The sequence below is a fragment of the Lichenostomus cassidix genome, chromosome 5 (assembly GCF_008360975.1).
Source record: "Lichenostomus cassidix isolate B80296 chromosome 5, HeHo_3.0, whole genome shotgun sequence".
Classification (NCBI taxonomy): domain Eukaryota; kingdom Metazoa; phylum Chordata; class Aves; order Passeriformes; family Meliphagidae; genus Lichenostomus; species Lichenostomus cassidix.
The window spans coordinates 31668192-31681428 of NC_139486.1; the positions used below are offsets into that span (position 1 = coordinate 31668192).

The 13237-nt window shown below is 36.9% G+C and overlaps 1 long non-coding RNA gene across 1 annotated transcript in view; it reads left to right on the forward strand.

Moving 5' to 3' along the window:
* The first annotated feature begins 11911 nt into the window (after window positions 1–11911).
* The window catches only part of LOC146436269 (uncharacterized), a 28614-nt gene continuing 27288 nt past the window's right edge, over window positions 11912–13237 (forward strand). Inside the window, exon 1 of the long non-coding RNA XR_014852604.1 lies at window positions 11912–12656. This is a non-coding gene — a long non-coding RNA (uncharacterized LOC146436269). The remainder of the gene's footprint in view (window positions 12657–13237) is intronic.

The window sequence follows — 13237 nt, forward strand, 5'->3', positions numbered from 1 at the left end:
CAGCTGTGTCCGATCATGCCTTTAGAATGCTGTGCACTGTTTTCACATCTGAAAATCTTTTCACATACCTAAATTCTCTGAATTTGTCTCTTTTTATAATGGAAGCAGATTATGGTTTTTGAGAGGTTCCCACGGATCCCTCAAAATCTGAAATAATGGTAAATTCTAAATCCTATTTTGTTTGGGAACTTCGGTTCATAAAAAGAACAATGTAATCTCTAATTTGTATTGTTAGGATAGCCCATTGTTCAAATAACAATAGTAATAAAAAAACCCCTTCACTCCAGAAAGACCTGTAGAGCAGGGAGGAAAACACTTGTAATTTAAAATTTGGAGTTTTCTATCACATCAACAGAATTGCTGTTCTGTTCACATTCCTTCAGAATTTTCACCTTGAAAATACCTGGGGAATGTATGTCAGTTACGCTGCCAGGGCCTCATGGCCTAACATCATGAACCTGATGCTGGCTTCTCCCCTCCTCACAGTGAGGGGCTGACCTTTTATCACAGCCTTCTCTACTGGGTAACCTTATGTTACTCTTTAGCATCACAGCCTCATGTCCCTGCAAGCCTGGGAGTAATGTTCTAGTCATGGTTTTAGAAATCTCCGTGCTTTTTTATGATCACCTTTGCCACCTTCCAGTGCATTCACTTTCAATCTGAAAGTAAGTGCCCTTGTGCTAGTCCCTAGGACCTCCAAACTCCTTGTCTTTTTCAGTGTATAAATGCAAAACATACCGAACATGTACTTTCTGTGTAAGCACATTATTTCAGATGAATGTCTGGCAAAGAAAATATTTCTGGATTGGAAAAAACAGACTAGCTTGCAAATGTTGCCAAAAGCACTGAATCTTTCCTGAGGGCAGACACTTTGGATACTTCAGCTGGCAGAAAATCACTGAGGGATATTTTTCAAAATATAAAGTTCTGTCCCTTTGAAAAGTGCTCAAGTCTTTAGAAGAATGTAAAGTGTATTCACACAATACTGGAACCCAGCCACCTGACACTGCTGAAGTAAGAATAGTTATTTCAAATCAAAATTGTACTTTGTCTTTTAATGCTACTAATAAAATTGACTGAAGGAAACCCTTGCATTTGAGTAAGAGTTTATTTTTAGGTAACCTATTAGCTGAAAATAGAATTTCCTATACATAGGAACCACATTTTGCCTCTGGTGTGCGTGTTTATGTCTGGAGAGGCTTGGATGTGACTACTGGTGATGGATGAATTATCAGTTCTGCACTCAAAGCAAGCCACATTTCTGGAAGCGCAATGATGAGCTGCTGAAATGCTGAACCAAGAGTCAAAGATACAAACCCAGAAAAAATAGATATCTGTCTGTGTTGTGGGCACCAATTCTGTAGGCATTCTCCAAATTGCTTTTGGAATGTGGCATCCTTGCTGGCTGCTAGCCCTTTGTGCTTTTAGAAATGTTTTTGGATTAATTATGTAAAAGTCTGCCCTTTCTCCCCTTTGTTCCATATTTTCGTTCATGTATTTCCCTTCATTACACACCTCTGCAAGGAAAGTTCAAATGGTCTGGGAGAGAGGAGAGGTAATATAGGCTGTTGTATTTGTGGACAGGAACAGTAAGGATCGTGTTGAGTACTGTCTGCTTGGTTCTGTTGAGCTGACCTATAAATTATCATTACACAACTTCGTAACATGAGCTATAAAAATAAGTATTGAGAAATGAATAGGTCAGAGAATGAGAGTGAGTTCATTCTGTTGTGATTTCAAAACCACAATAGTTTCCCCCTTTCCTCTTCTCCCCACAGAAGCAGAAATTATATTATGTCATTTTACCTAGGTTTGTCTGTCAGATTTTCCATAATTCATTTGTAGATTCAAGAGTTCAATCAGTTCCAGAGTAGCTTATAGCTCTTTATTCTTAACCAGTTCTGGTTTTTCTTTTTCTAATTTATTGAAAAACAGATGTTTTTCTTGATTGGATTTTTCAAAATGGAATTATTTTTCATAGATGCCTTTGAAAGAGACTACATTGAGAGCCTTCCAGACATAAGTCTACATGCACAGAAGATACAGTATATACATATTAATATCAGTGCTGCTGTATGTGTATGAACTCAGTTCTGCACAGTCTGGACAGACTCACTACCCAGTAAGTGGTTTTGTTTTTGTAACTCACGCATAACTTTTTAGCAGCCAAAGGTGATAATTAATGAAAAAAAATCACTTTTACGTCTATGGTGCTTAAAATTTGAAAACAAGAAAAGACTAATGATTTCAAAAATGAAAATCCAAAGATTCTTAAAAGCTTATATCCACAGGACTGTGAAATAGTGTCTTCTGGAAACCAAAACAAGTGAATTAAGTCCCTCAGACACATTCAGAGCACTGAAAATATATTATATGCAAGTCACTGTCGCTTTTGAAGATGAATAATGGGCAACATAAAACATTATTCTGCGGTATCCAGATGTAGCGAAAGCAGGACAGTGCAGTAATAGAGGCCATCAGGCTGGCATCCACATGGAACGGTGCGGCTCAGGCAGCACAGCTCGTGGAGCAGCACAACTGGGTAACACTTGACCCATGCGGATACAGCTGTAGTGATTCTGCTTTCCAAGCCCCCTCATATTGCAGTAGTTGAGAAATTGAAGTGCATGGTTTAGACAAGAGATGGGAGGCTGAAGCCCTTATTTTGGAATATTTAGAGCTGCAGGAGGCAAGCAGAGGAGAGGAAGTATCACTGCCTAGAAAAGTGATTCTGAATCAGAAGGAATCGAGACTATTAAAATGATAGTTTAAAAGCAGTCTATTAACTCTGATATTTAACATTTTACATTAGGTCCTGCTGTTATTCAGTGATTTTTTTTTCAAAACTGGCAACTACATGGAAATATAAGTGTCAGTACCAAAGAGATGCCCATCCCAGTGCATCTCCAGGTAACTCCTAGGATTGTTTAGTTATGCTAAGTCATGATCTAGTCTTGAAATGCTTGCTTCTGTTCTTGTGAACAGTTTTATAAAATCATGTTCATGTCAGAAACTTGTTGCAACAGAAACTTAGTATTTCCTTGTTTCCACTGAGTGTCATAAAACCTGAGATAGAGAATTTTCTCTAGTTTAGTCTCTATGTGCTGGGGACTCTGTCTTCAGCTTGTCTTTTGAAGAGTCCCAGTGCAAATGGAGGGCACCTGATTGTTTATAACTCTTACATGATACAGCACACTCTGATTTTCTTCTGTGGTTTTTAATTATTTATCTCTTTGTGTTCAGACTCTCTAGGGTGACTAGTGTATGCAGTCCCTTCCTGGTCTTCACTAAATTGAGGAATGGCAGTTTGATCAGGAAATATTAGCTCTCAAGAGAATAAATACAGACACAGTTCTTCAGAATGCTCATGTTTTTAATTTGCTTCCTTTTCCCAGGCCTTATCTTAATTTAACAAGGCTCATGATTCTAGCCTAGAGAGCTTCTGGATTGTTGTCTATCATTTTCTAATGGGAGTAGTTGTTGTGAACCTCCTGGTTTATCTCTAAGTGCCTGGATGGCTCCTCAGCTTTTTCTAGGGAAACACGTCAGTTCTTAACCTTAGTGAAAAGCCAGACAAAATGATCCAAGTGCCACAAGTAGTAAATTGCAGCCCATTTTTATCTTGTGGAATACCACACTCATTGCTTCTGGCAGATAATGCTCAAGTTTCTCTACAGGCTTCCCATCCCCTAGCAATGTTTACGCATGTCCTTTATATGTCTGGATGTTTGTCAGTTTAACAACCACCTTTTGTTGTAATTGTTATTACTCAACATAGAAGTATTATTTTTTAAAGGGGTGTAAGTCTTAGAAATATTACTAGTAATGGGCTATAATAAGGCCAAAATGAGAAAGGAGGGTCCCTCTAATGTAATCCTTTTGTCCTGCTACTCCGGTCAGAGAAAAGGACTAAAAATGTACCTGTTGAACAAATACTTTTGTATGCTGATACATTTATTAATGATCAAGTTTGTTCCTCTTCCAGCCCTTATGGTGTGTATATTGCAAGCCTGTATCTCATTTAATCTCCCTACTAAACTTATGATTTCCTCCTTAGATTTTAAAATAGTTTTCTATTTTCTCATGAATTCCAAAGGGTTACTTGCCTGTGTACTCATTTGTGTCTCTCTCATAGGAGACACTGATGGTTTGATCTATGCAAAGTCTCACCACATACTCTGATCCCCCTTCATCTGAGACTCTCACTCCAGGATGAAATAGCAATGGCCTCCAAAGGAAGGAGACCCGTGGTAGTACATGTTCTAGCAGAGCACAACAAATGCTATATGTATTAAAAAACCCCAAAAATAACAACAAACCAAAAAAACCCTAAAAGTTTTAGCATAGCATTCTGGAAAACAGGGTTGATTCCTCAGCATATTTTCTAATGACACTGTGTAATTCCTGCTTGAGCAAACATGACACTAGGCACGGCCATATTTGAATAATTAGAAAGAAAATGGTCAACTATCTGAAAGAAATCCTAGATAGGATCTAGACTAGGAAGTAATTCCTAGAGGACATGAACTATTTAATAAATAAATATCTGAATATGAAACAACTTTTTAGCAAAAGTAAAAGGTACTTCAGATACCATTCTATGACACCTGTCCTCACTTAACATTTTGATTGCATATAATTTATCTAGCATGAATTTGAATGTGGTAGAAGGACATGTATTGAGAATCTTACACTGACTTCAGATACATGTTTGCTCTTGACAGGATTTGTAAAAATGCTTTTAGTTTGTATTTGCAATATATCTCTTGTGCTCCATTTCTGTCACTAATTTTTTTTTAAGTGTGCTTTGAAAAGCTATATAAGCTTGAAAAATTATCTGGGTAATTAATTGAGAGCCATTTACATTTAATAACATCTTGTTGTTCCTGGAAGCACACTTCCTGTAACAAAAGGCACCTCTCTTTGGGTTTATATGCACCTATTTGATACAGCCTTCCTCTGGTGTGAATAGATATTATAGACAATGTACACTCTCAGGTCTGATTGTCTGCACTTTGGTTTGGAACAGTCATCCATATTAATTTTTGGGTTGGATTTTGTTTTTCAGTCCTTACAGTAGGCAGAATAATTTCTAAATCAAGATCCCATATATCACTTTTCACCATAAAAGCTTTTTTTGAAGCTTGCTCTCATAGCTTCTCCTATTAACATGGGTATTTTTGGATTCAAATTGCAAATACATGGCTGACTTTTTCTTTGTGTATTGATCACCTATTGCTTCATCACTCCAATCCCTTCTACTAATGAGAAAAAATAACAGTTCAAAAATTAGCTTCCGTCTTTCTCATCATTGGATTCATCAGCTAAAATGTAAGAGATGCCTGGGGAAAAAACAAGCCTTTCCTCATTTAATTAAGGATACACTTTCTATAATTAATAAAAATAATAATTTAAACAATTTTGAGAAAAGGAAACAAGGAAAATATCTTGGCCATGAATATCAGAGTTCTGCCAATGCACTTAAGGAGGTCAAATGACCTGACAGCATGCCTGAACCCTCATATGGTAAAATAATAAAAAGGAGCAAGAATTCCTGTATAGCATTCCAATTTAACTGTGCTGAGACATTTCTTAAAGAGAAATATGGCATGAGGGAGGAAGTAAAAATTTAAAAAGACAACTAATTATATTATTTTATTTTTGTCTTCTAAAATGAACAACTGTAATATGTTACTGCATATTTTCCTCTGTTATATTCTCTCTTATAGATAAGTTTCTGACTAACTGAAGGCTAATTAAAAAGGTTTTCCATCTTCTGCTTTTCCTTGCTACAATTTCTTAGGGACACAGATATTCTGTGATATTATAAACTCCATTGATTAAAAAAAAAAGGCATCCCCATTTTGTGTTGTTTATCCTGCATAAAGATACCATTAGCATTTTTCAGACCTTCACAACAGGCCTCATCTGGTGAAGTCAGTGCAAGTCTTTCCACTGACATCAATGGGCAGTGGATCAGGGCTCATTTATGTCCTACTTCGAGCTGTGTTTTCTCCATTCTTTAATTCTACAGTGTTTTCATGCTGAGATTTGTTGAAATTGATGGAGACAATTCTTGCTTTTTTTGTAATTCTACACAAATGGCAAATACTGTGTTTATAAGCATCCTTTAATACAGGGAGTTTTTCCGGCTATTTAATAATCCCATAGAAAGAACAAACAGAAGTAATGTATTTGTATTGAGGTTATATAGATCAACAGAACAACTATGTAGGAACAGTTTTGGCTAAAGACCACCAAACCCCAGAAACTTCTAATATAAAGCTGCTAGGGGACTTCAAGGTTTCACTTGCAACTTCTGTGTGCAGAAAGCTGCTTCTTACCTATCTTCAGGGCACACCCCATCCACAACCTTGGACTTAGTATTAACCCTAATAGGCACTGCTTTATTTGACTTTTGCCAAACTAAAAAGAAAAAAATGGTTTGCCTAGAGATTTTTGATACCTAGCAAAGCACATTTACCTCACTCAGTGTGAGTGTTCTGCCCTTTTGATAATCAATATGGTCTGTAGCTGGCCAAAGCTATTCATCCTAATTGTCTATTTTGGAGTCATTTTGGATTTAAGGAAGGAAGACCTGCTGACTGCCAGTTTCTGCCGTGGAGTATGGTCAGGCTTTTCCAATGGAGGCTAAGTCTTAAGGAGAGAGAAAGGAAGCATGAAGAGCGAGAGCGAGATACAAGAGAGCTGTGGCATCTGGGGTGGATTAGCCTAGCTCGTCTCTCAGTTTTGCAAAAATCTTGATAATTCAGTGATTAGAAGAGCCTCAGGAATGACAGAAGGAGGAACTGAGACAGACTTGCAGCTTCTCATACAACAGTGATAGAGAGTGGTAAACAAAGGTCAATATGGGTCTTCCAGTCTTCCTGTAAAAAACAGTAACTTTTTCACGCTGTGTGCATCACATTTTGATTGTCTCTAAAAAAAGAACAAAATACCTCCCTCCATCAATTCCCCATCAGAATACAGTAATGAAATGCCCAGCTGCAGATGCAGCAAATTTCATTCCAGTTCTGTTCAGTTATTGTCTGTCTCATCTTTAGCAGATGGCTGCATGATGATGTCTGCAGTAATAAAAATATTAAAAACAAAAACTGCCAGCTGAATTGGAAAACTGACTAATTTCTATTTTTATAATGTGGTACATGAAGCCATTATTTCTCGAGCCAGTAATGGCCATATTCAGCAATAGCTATGTGAGAACATTTAGTGGAGAGAAGAAGCAGTTGGATTTCTCCATCTCTTGACTGCTGGGAAGAGATGGCACCTCACACCACATATAAAGCATATATATATATTTGCACACGCACTGCTTCCATATGTTATTAAGAAGTGTTAGCTGTAACATACTGTGAGCTGTAACATAGCAGTGAGACAGATTGTCCCCTGGTGAGACAGAATATCTCTGAGGTTTGCTTCAGCACTGCTTGCACAAAGCCACGTACATTGTGTGGCCAGCACTGCATGTCACCTCCATGCTCACAGTGAGTGAGATATCTTTGGAGCAGTCAGTAACATGGAAATGCTTTTTGAAAGATTTTGAAAAATGCCTTCATTTGCATTCCAGGTTCTCCACTTGCTCCCTAGTATATACTGGGTTTTTTAGCTGTGGGAATATAATTAACATAGCATAACATAGCATAACATAACACAATACAGTTTCATACAGTTAAACGTGTAATGCTCATGTAGACTTTTTTTCTACTACAGGTTCTATGTTCTGAATGATACAGAAATAGAGGCTAAACTAGTCACATACTGAGAGGTGGGCGTGCTGGACAGTGATGAGCAAATGATGCTGTCAGAATATTTGCTGGATAATAGTCTCAATTCCCTTTATACTGGATAGATCTCTAAATGACAGAAGATCATATGGCACTAATTCATGCAGTCATGTGAGCAATATTTCACTTCTGGAGAGTGAGATTCTATCATTCTGCCCGTGAGATGCATTGTTGTATTGGGAGCTTCTGTGAATTTTTAACCTACTCAAAACATAGATTTAGGCTTTTGAAAGAATAGGTGATTTTCAGAGCTGTGGCTTAATAGCCCATTGCTTGACATACAGTAGAGGCTTCTGATTTTCAGGAGTCGTTAAGCATCCTTCTTGAACTCATATTCCACAGTGATATGTTTATTATCTCAGATAATCCTGTTGTCAATATCCTGGCATTTAGAAGATCCAAACAGTTTAGCAGTCGTTACATATGTTCTAGCAGAAATATTCTCAGTTAAATGTCTGTCCTAAGATTATATTGAGATTTGGGTGTTTGCTTTTTTAATTAGAGAACTTCACTAGCAAACAAAAATAACAGTTTTGTTTAATTTATGGAAAGTTTTCAAAGAATCCTACATCTGGAATCTCAGATCTTATGTTTAATTAGCATAATATACATTATTAATGAGAAGAGCCTCTTCATTTGTTTCCTCTTGATATTTCAAGTTCTTGTCGATAGGAGGTATGAAGAAATGTGAAATATTGTCCAGCTGTTTGGTTCTTAAAATTTGTAGTGCACTAGTTAATGTTAGGTTATTTCAGCTTCTATGGCCAGGAAATTAATTAGTGTATTGTTCGAATGACAGAAGATGCACAAAGCAATTTTACACATCTTAGCACTGATATTTGGGGAAAAAAAAAACCTTTCCTGAGTGTTTGGGATAAAACAGAATTTTTATTTGCTGTTCTTTTTTTTTCCTAGGACTGTGCACAACATTTTTATTGGTTTATGTTTAGACCTATGTACTAAATAAGACTTTTGCTCTCCCCTTGCCATCCATTGTAACCTGACAATTTATCACGGTTCAGGAATGGTGTGCTCCAATTTAATGTTCCCACTGAAACCACTGTGCCACTCACTCACTTCCCCCTCCCCCTCTCCCTGCCGGTGGCTGGAGAGGAGAATTGGAGGAACAAAAGGTAAAGAGCACAGGCTGAGAAAAGAACAATTAACTGGAAAGAGGAATGAGATAAAAACAGTAACAGCAACAATACTAATGACAAAAGTGTGCAGGAGAGCGGCGAGTGATTCACATGCAAAATGTTCACCCTGGAGCAGATGCAACTGCCTGAATTAGAAGTGAGCTCTTTCCCTATTCCTGGAAAATGATGTGAGGTGGTATAGAATAACCTCCGGGTCCTGGGCATACCTTTCCGGCTACTGTAAAAATTAACCTTGTCCTGGCCAGAACCAGGACAGAACTATAGTGACAGGTTTACCTTTCTGTGGAAGATAGGGATGGACCAAAGCTTTGAAAGCAAAGGTTTTGCAGTCATTCTTTTTCTTATTCCTCCATTTAAAAAAACAAATGTAGAATGCTGCTGGCCAACTTTATAACAGTGTGAGAAAAAATGCATATGTGCAAAAGTCTTTCAGAACTACCAATGCAAAGACTGACAGAAGAGAAATTACTCTTACTTGGCTGTTTTCCAGGTGATGCTTGCCATTCCATAATCTCTAAGAGAATATAAAATACCTTTCTGTGTAGATTTTTCCATTAAGTATTATGTTTAAATCTGAAATTCCTTTAGGGATTAAAAATGTACTTGGACTTTTCCTTTACCTACAGAATAATGAACTCTTAAAATAAGATACTCCCTGCCTCCTGTATATTGTCGCTAAAGGTTTTGCTGAGCCTAGACATGGAATCTACACATTTAACAGCCACTAATTTCTCCAGTCTCCTGTTCATCTCACTCAAGCTTCACACACTATGCAAGCAGTTCCACACCTTAGTGATGTCTTCAGGCAAGACACATCTGCCACTGCTTGCTTTGAACTTGCCATCCAGTAGGCTTCATTCATGGTCAATTCTCCCTACATTTGGAGAGGTGATGACCAATCAGTCCCCACCCAATTTTTTTCCCCTACTCATCATTTTATAAAGCTTTGTCATATTTCTGCCCAGCTGAGTGCTTTCTAGACATGAGAGCCCTAGTTAGTCGAGTGCTCCATGCATGGCAGCTGCTGCACATCTTATTGGTACTGCTGCCCCTTTCCATACCTCTCCCAACTGCACTGTGTGCATTTTTGAGACAAGGGACTCACCTGCACATAAGATTCAAGATGCAGAATGGGTTTACACTGGGGCAAAGCTCTGTCCATTTTCTAATCATTGTTCCTTACCTAATAATTCCTATAATTTTATGTATCACTTCAACTGCCACTGAGCAATGAGCTGATGTTTTCCTAGTTCTTACACCAGTTATAGCTTCCAGACTTTTCCTGTGCTGATGGTGGTCATATCAGAAAGTTCTGATTTTATATACTTGAAGTTTTTTACCCTCATTTGTAAAGAACCACTTACTCCTGGCTATTTTTGAATCTGCCACATGCTAGTTTTATTTGATATTCTCTATTTCTTATATTGGAGAAATCTGAAGAATGAGTAGACCTCAAAAAACATGTTCAATGTATTAAAATACCCTTTTATTCTATCATCTTGTTTAATAAACAAGTCAAGCTAATGCATTCCACAATGATCTGATGGTCAAACTGTGAGTAATTTTTTAGAAATCTTTTAGGACACTTTTTAAAAAGTCAGTTTAGTGACATTTTTATGCAACTCATAAAAGTGGCAGGAAATAATATTGTAAGAAGTCATATCCATGTTTTTAGTAGAATCCCTCAAAGAGGTATAGGACAGAGAACATGGTGATGTGTTATCCTAAATTAACAGCTTTGAGGCAAGAAAATTTGCTTGTAAGCTTTAAGTAACACTATGGAACACTATGAGAGACACTACTGCGAAAGAAAATTCTCACAAACACAACTGCGCCTGGCACAGAGTCACTCTAAACATCTGTTTGGACAAACATTCACATTTCTAGCTTGTAAAATCAATAGAATTATTCTATTCATTATTTTGCATTCATTCTAGTTTTGTGAAGCTGAAATATTAGAAAATAATCAGGTAAGATTCTTTTTTACATGCTTTTAATACAACCTAAAGTCCCACTATATTTTGTAAAATGAATCTTAATCCTTGATACCATATTTTCATATTTAATTTCTTATGTATACTTCTGTTATTAATTGTAACATATTGAATTCAATAGCTACAGTCATTTCCCACAAAAGAAAAGAACTAAACTGGCAAACTCCATTGCATTGTAGGATGGAGTTTGCAATACATGTTTGCAAAAACTCACATATAATGCACGATTTCTTTCCACCTGACACCAAGAAGCAAGCAGACACACTGGACTGGCGCATGCTTCCTATACTACCTCTGAGGGGAGCCATTATCCAGCAGTTGTGATCAATGCCAAGCAACCATATATCTCTGCAACCCTTGCAGGATTACATAGGACTGATTCTCCTCCTGTTTCACTGATGTGAATCAAAAATAGGCTGCAGCCACATAGCCTCCATGGCACATTGTGATAGAACAGACATAAAATATGGCTATAACCTTTGCAGTCCAACCTGTTGTTTTCAGTATGGTACCAAAATGAGAAAAAAGTCAAATGCAACTAAATAGGAAAAATAACTTTCAGTTTTTCTTCATTTCAATATCTGGTTGTGTGTGACTTGGTAAAGCTCATTCAGGATAGAAGACATTCTTAGCTACTCCAAAGTTTGAGCAAATTTAATTAAACAAATCTAGAACATTACTGTTGACTTCAACACCTGTTTTAAAGGAACTCTCCGCATTTATTGGAAGTTGAAACCATATTCTGAAGTTTGAAATTTCCTTTTCAGTTGAAACCCTGAGTGACAAGCATAATTTTTTAGCCCACAATTTCATTTGGAAAGTGGAGGAGAGATGTAGAAGAAGGTGGAGGAAGAGAGATGAAGCAATTAAACTAACAGATGGGGAAATGGTATATAATCATTATTGCTGTGTTATGACTGGTGTTCACAAAGAAAATATGTCATGTTTTCATGCACTTTGCATTACTTTTTAGACTACTGGAGTTTGTTTTGCAAATGTTTTTCAGTGCTGAATTGTCATGATATACTCTTAGAAACATAATTCCTTTACTGAGGAGGCCAACAACAATAGTACTGAAAAAAATTACCTTCCTAATTACAGTTCCTTAAGAAATACTTTCTGAAAAACTCTACAAGGAATGGGCAAATGATGCAGTTAAAGGCTGCATTATATGTGAGAGATTAGTTCCTTTATTTCGAACTATTTCCTTTACTATTAAAAATATTTCATGGGATATTTGCTTTAAATGCAGACTAAATACGTTTCATTGGTTGCACTGAAGCCTAAAGTGATAGACATAAATATACTTTCCTTAAAACTGGAAAATTTCATATATTTGAAATATGCCAGTGTTTTTCATTATATTTTCTTATTGACCTCTTTAATTGTTAATATATTTTATTTTATACTTCCTAGACTGCAAGTGACTGAAAAGACAACTTTGAACAAACCTTAGCATACATACTTTTCAAATTACTCTGAAAGAAGTCATAGTAGGTTGTTTCATCTTCACTGTGTGGATCCCGTTGACTCTTAGCCAGGCTCAACAACAGCGTGACAATGTGAAGAAGTGCTCATTGAGATCTATAGGATAAGGACAAAAGCCTGAACAGAGTAATCATGTGGTTAGTAATTATTTTCTTTTTTTTTTTTTCTCAGAGATTTCTTTTTCCTGATGAAGGATTGTCAAGAAATCAAAGGTAATGAAGTCATTTCATGCCCCCAGTCTCCTCATTTCAGATATGCACAGCAGACCTGGACCAGACATAGAATTGTATGTCTTTCCTTCCATTCAGAGACTCGTAAATTGTGGGGTTTTGCAAGGAACAGAGGCACTTATGTTTTGGAATTTGGACTGAGACCACTACTAGATCATTTCACACAGACTTCCAAAAAAACTAGAAACCCCAAAACCCAATCATATGATAACTTCTGGCTGAACTCCTGCCCAACTTGAATTAAAGTCAAATATTGCTTTAGCTAAACTAAATCTCTCTTGGCTTACAAATAAAACAGTTGTTATTTTTGTTTTGTTTTTCTCCCTGTTAAATGAACAAATCTGCTTGGGATGTCCTTAAACGTCCGTGCTCTGATTCACTCTAAAGTAATAGTAGATGACTAAGACAAATGATCTGAGTTACTGATTTCATGGCTGGAGAGAGTGAGTAAGAAGTGCACTCTGTCCCTTGGCTGTCATACACTGCTTTACCATATCTCCATTAACACCCCAGTGAATGCGTTGATTACTGCTCTGGATTCTCTATTTAATAAACTGTACGAA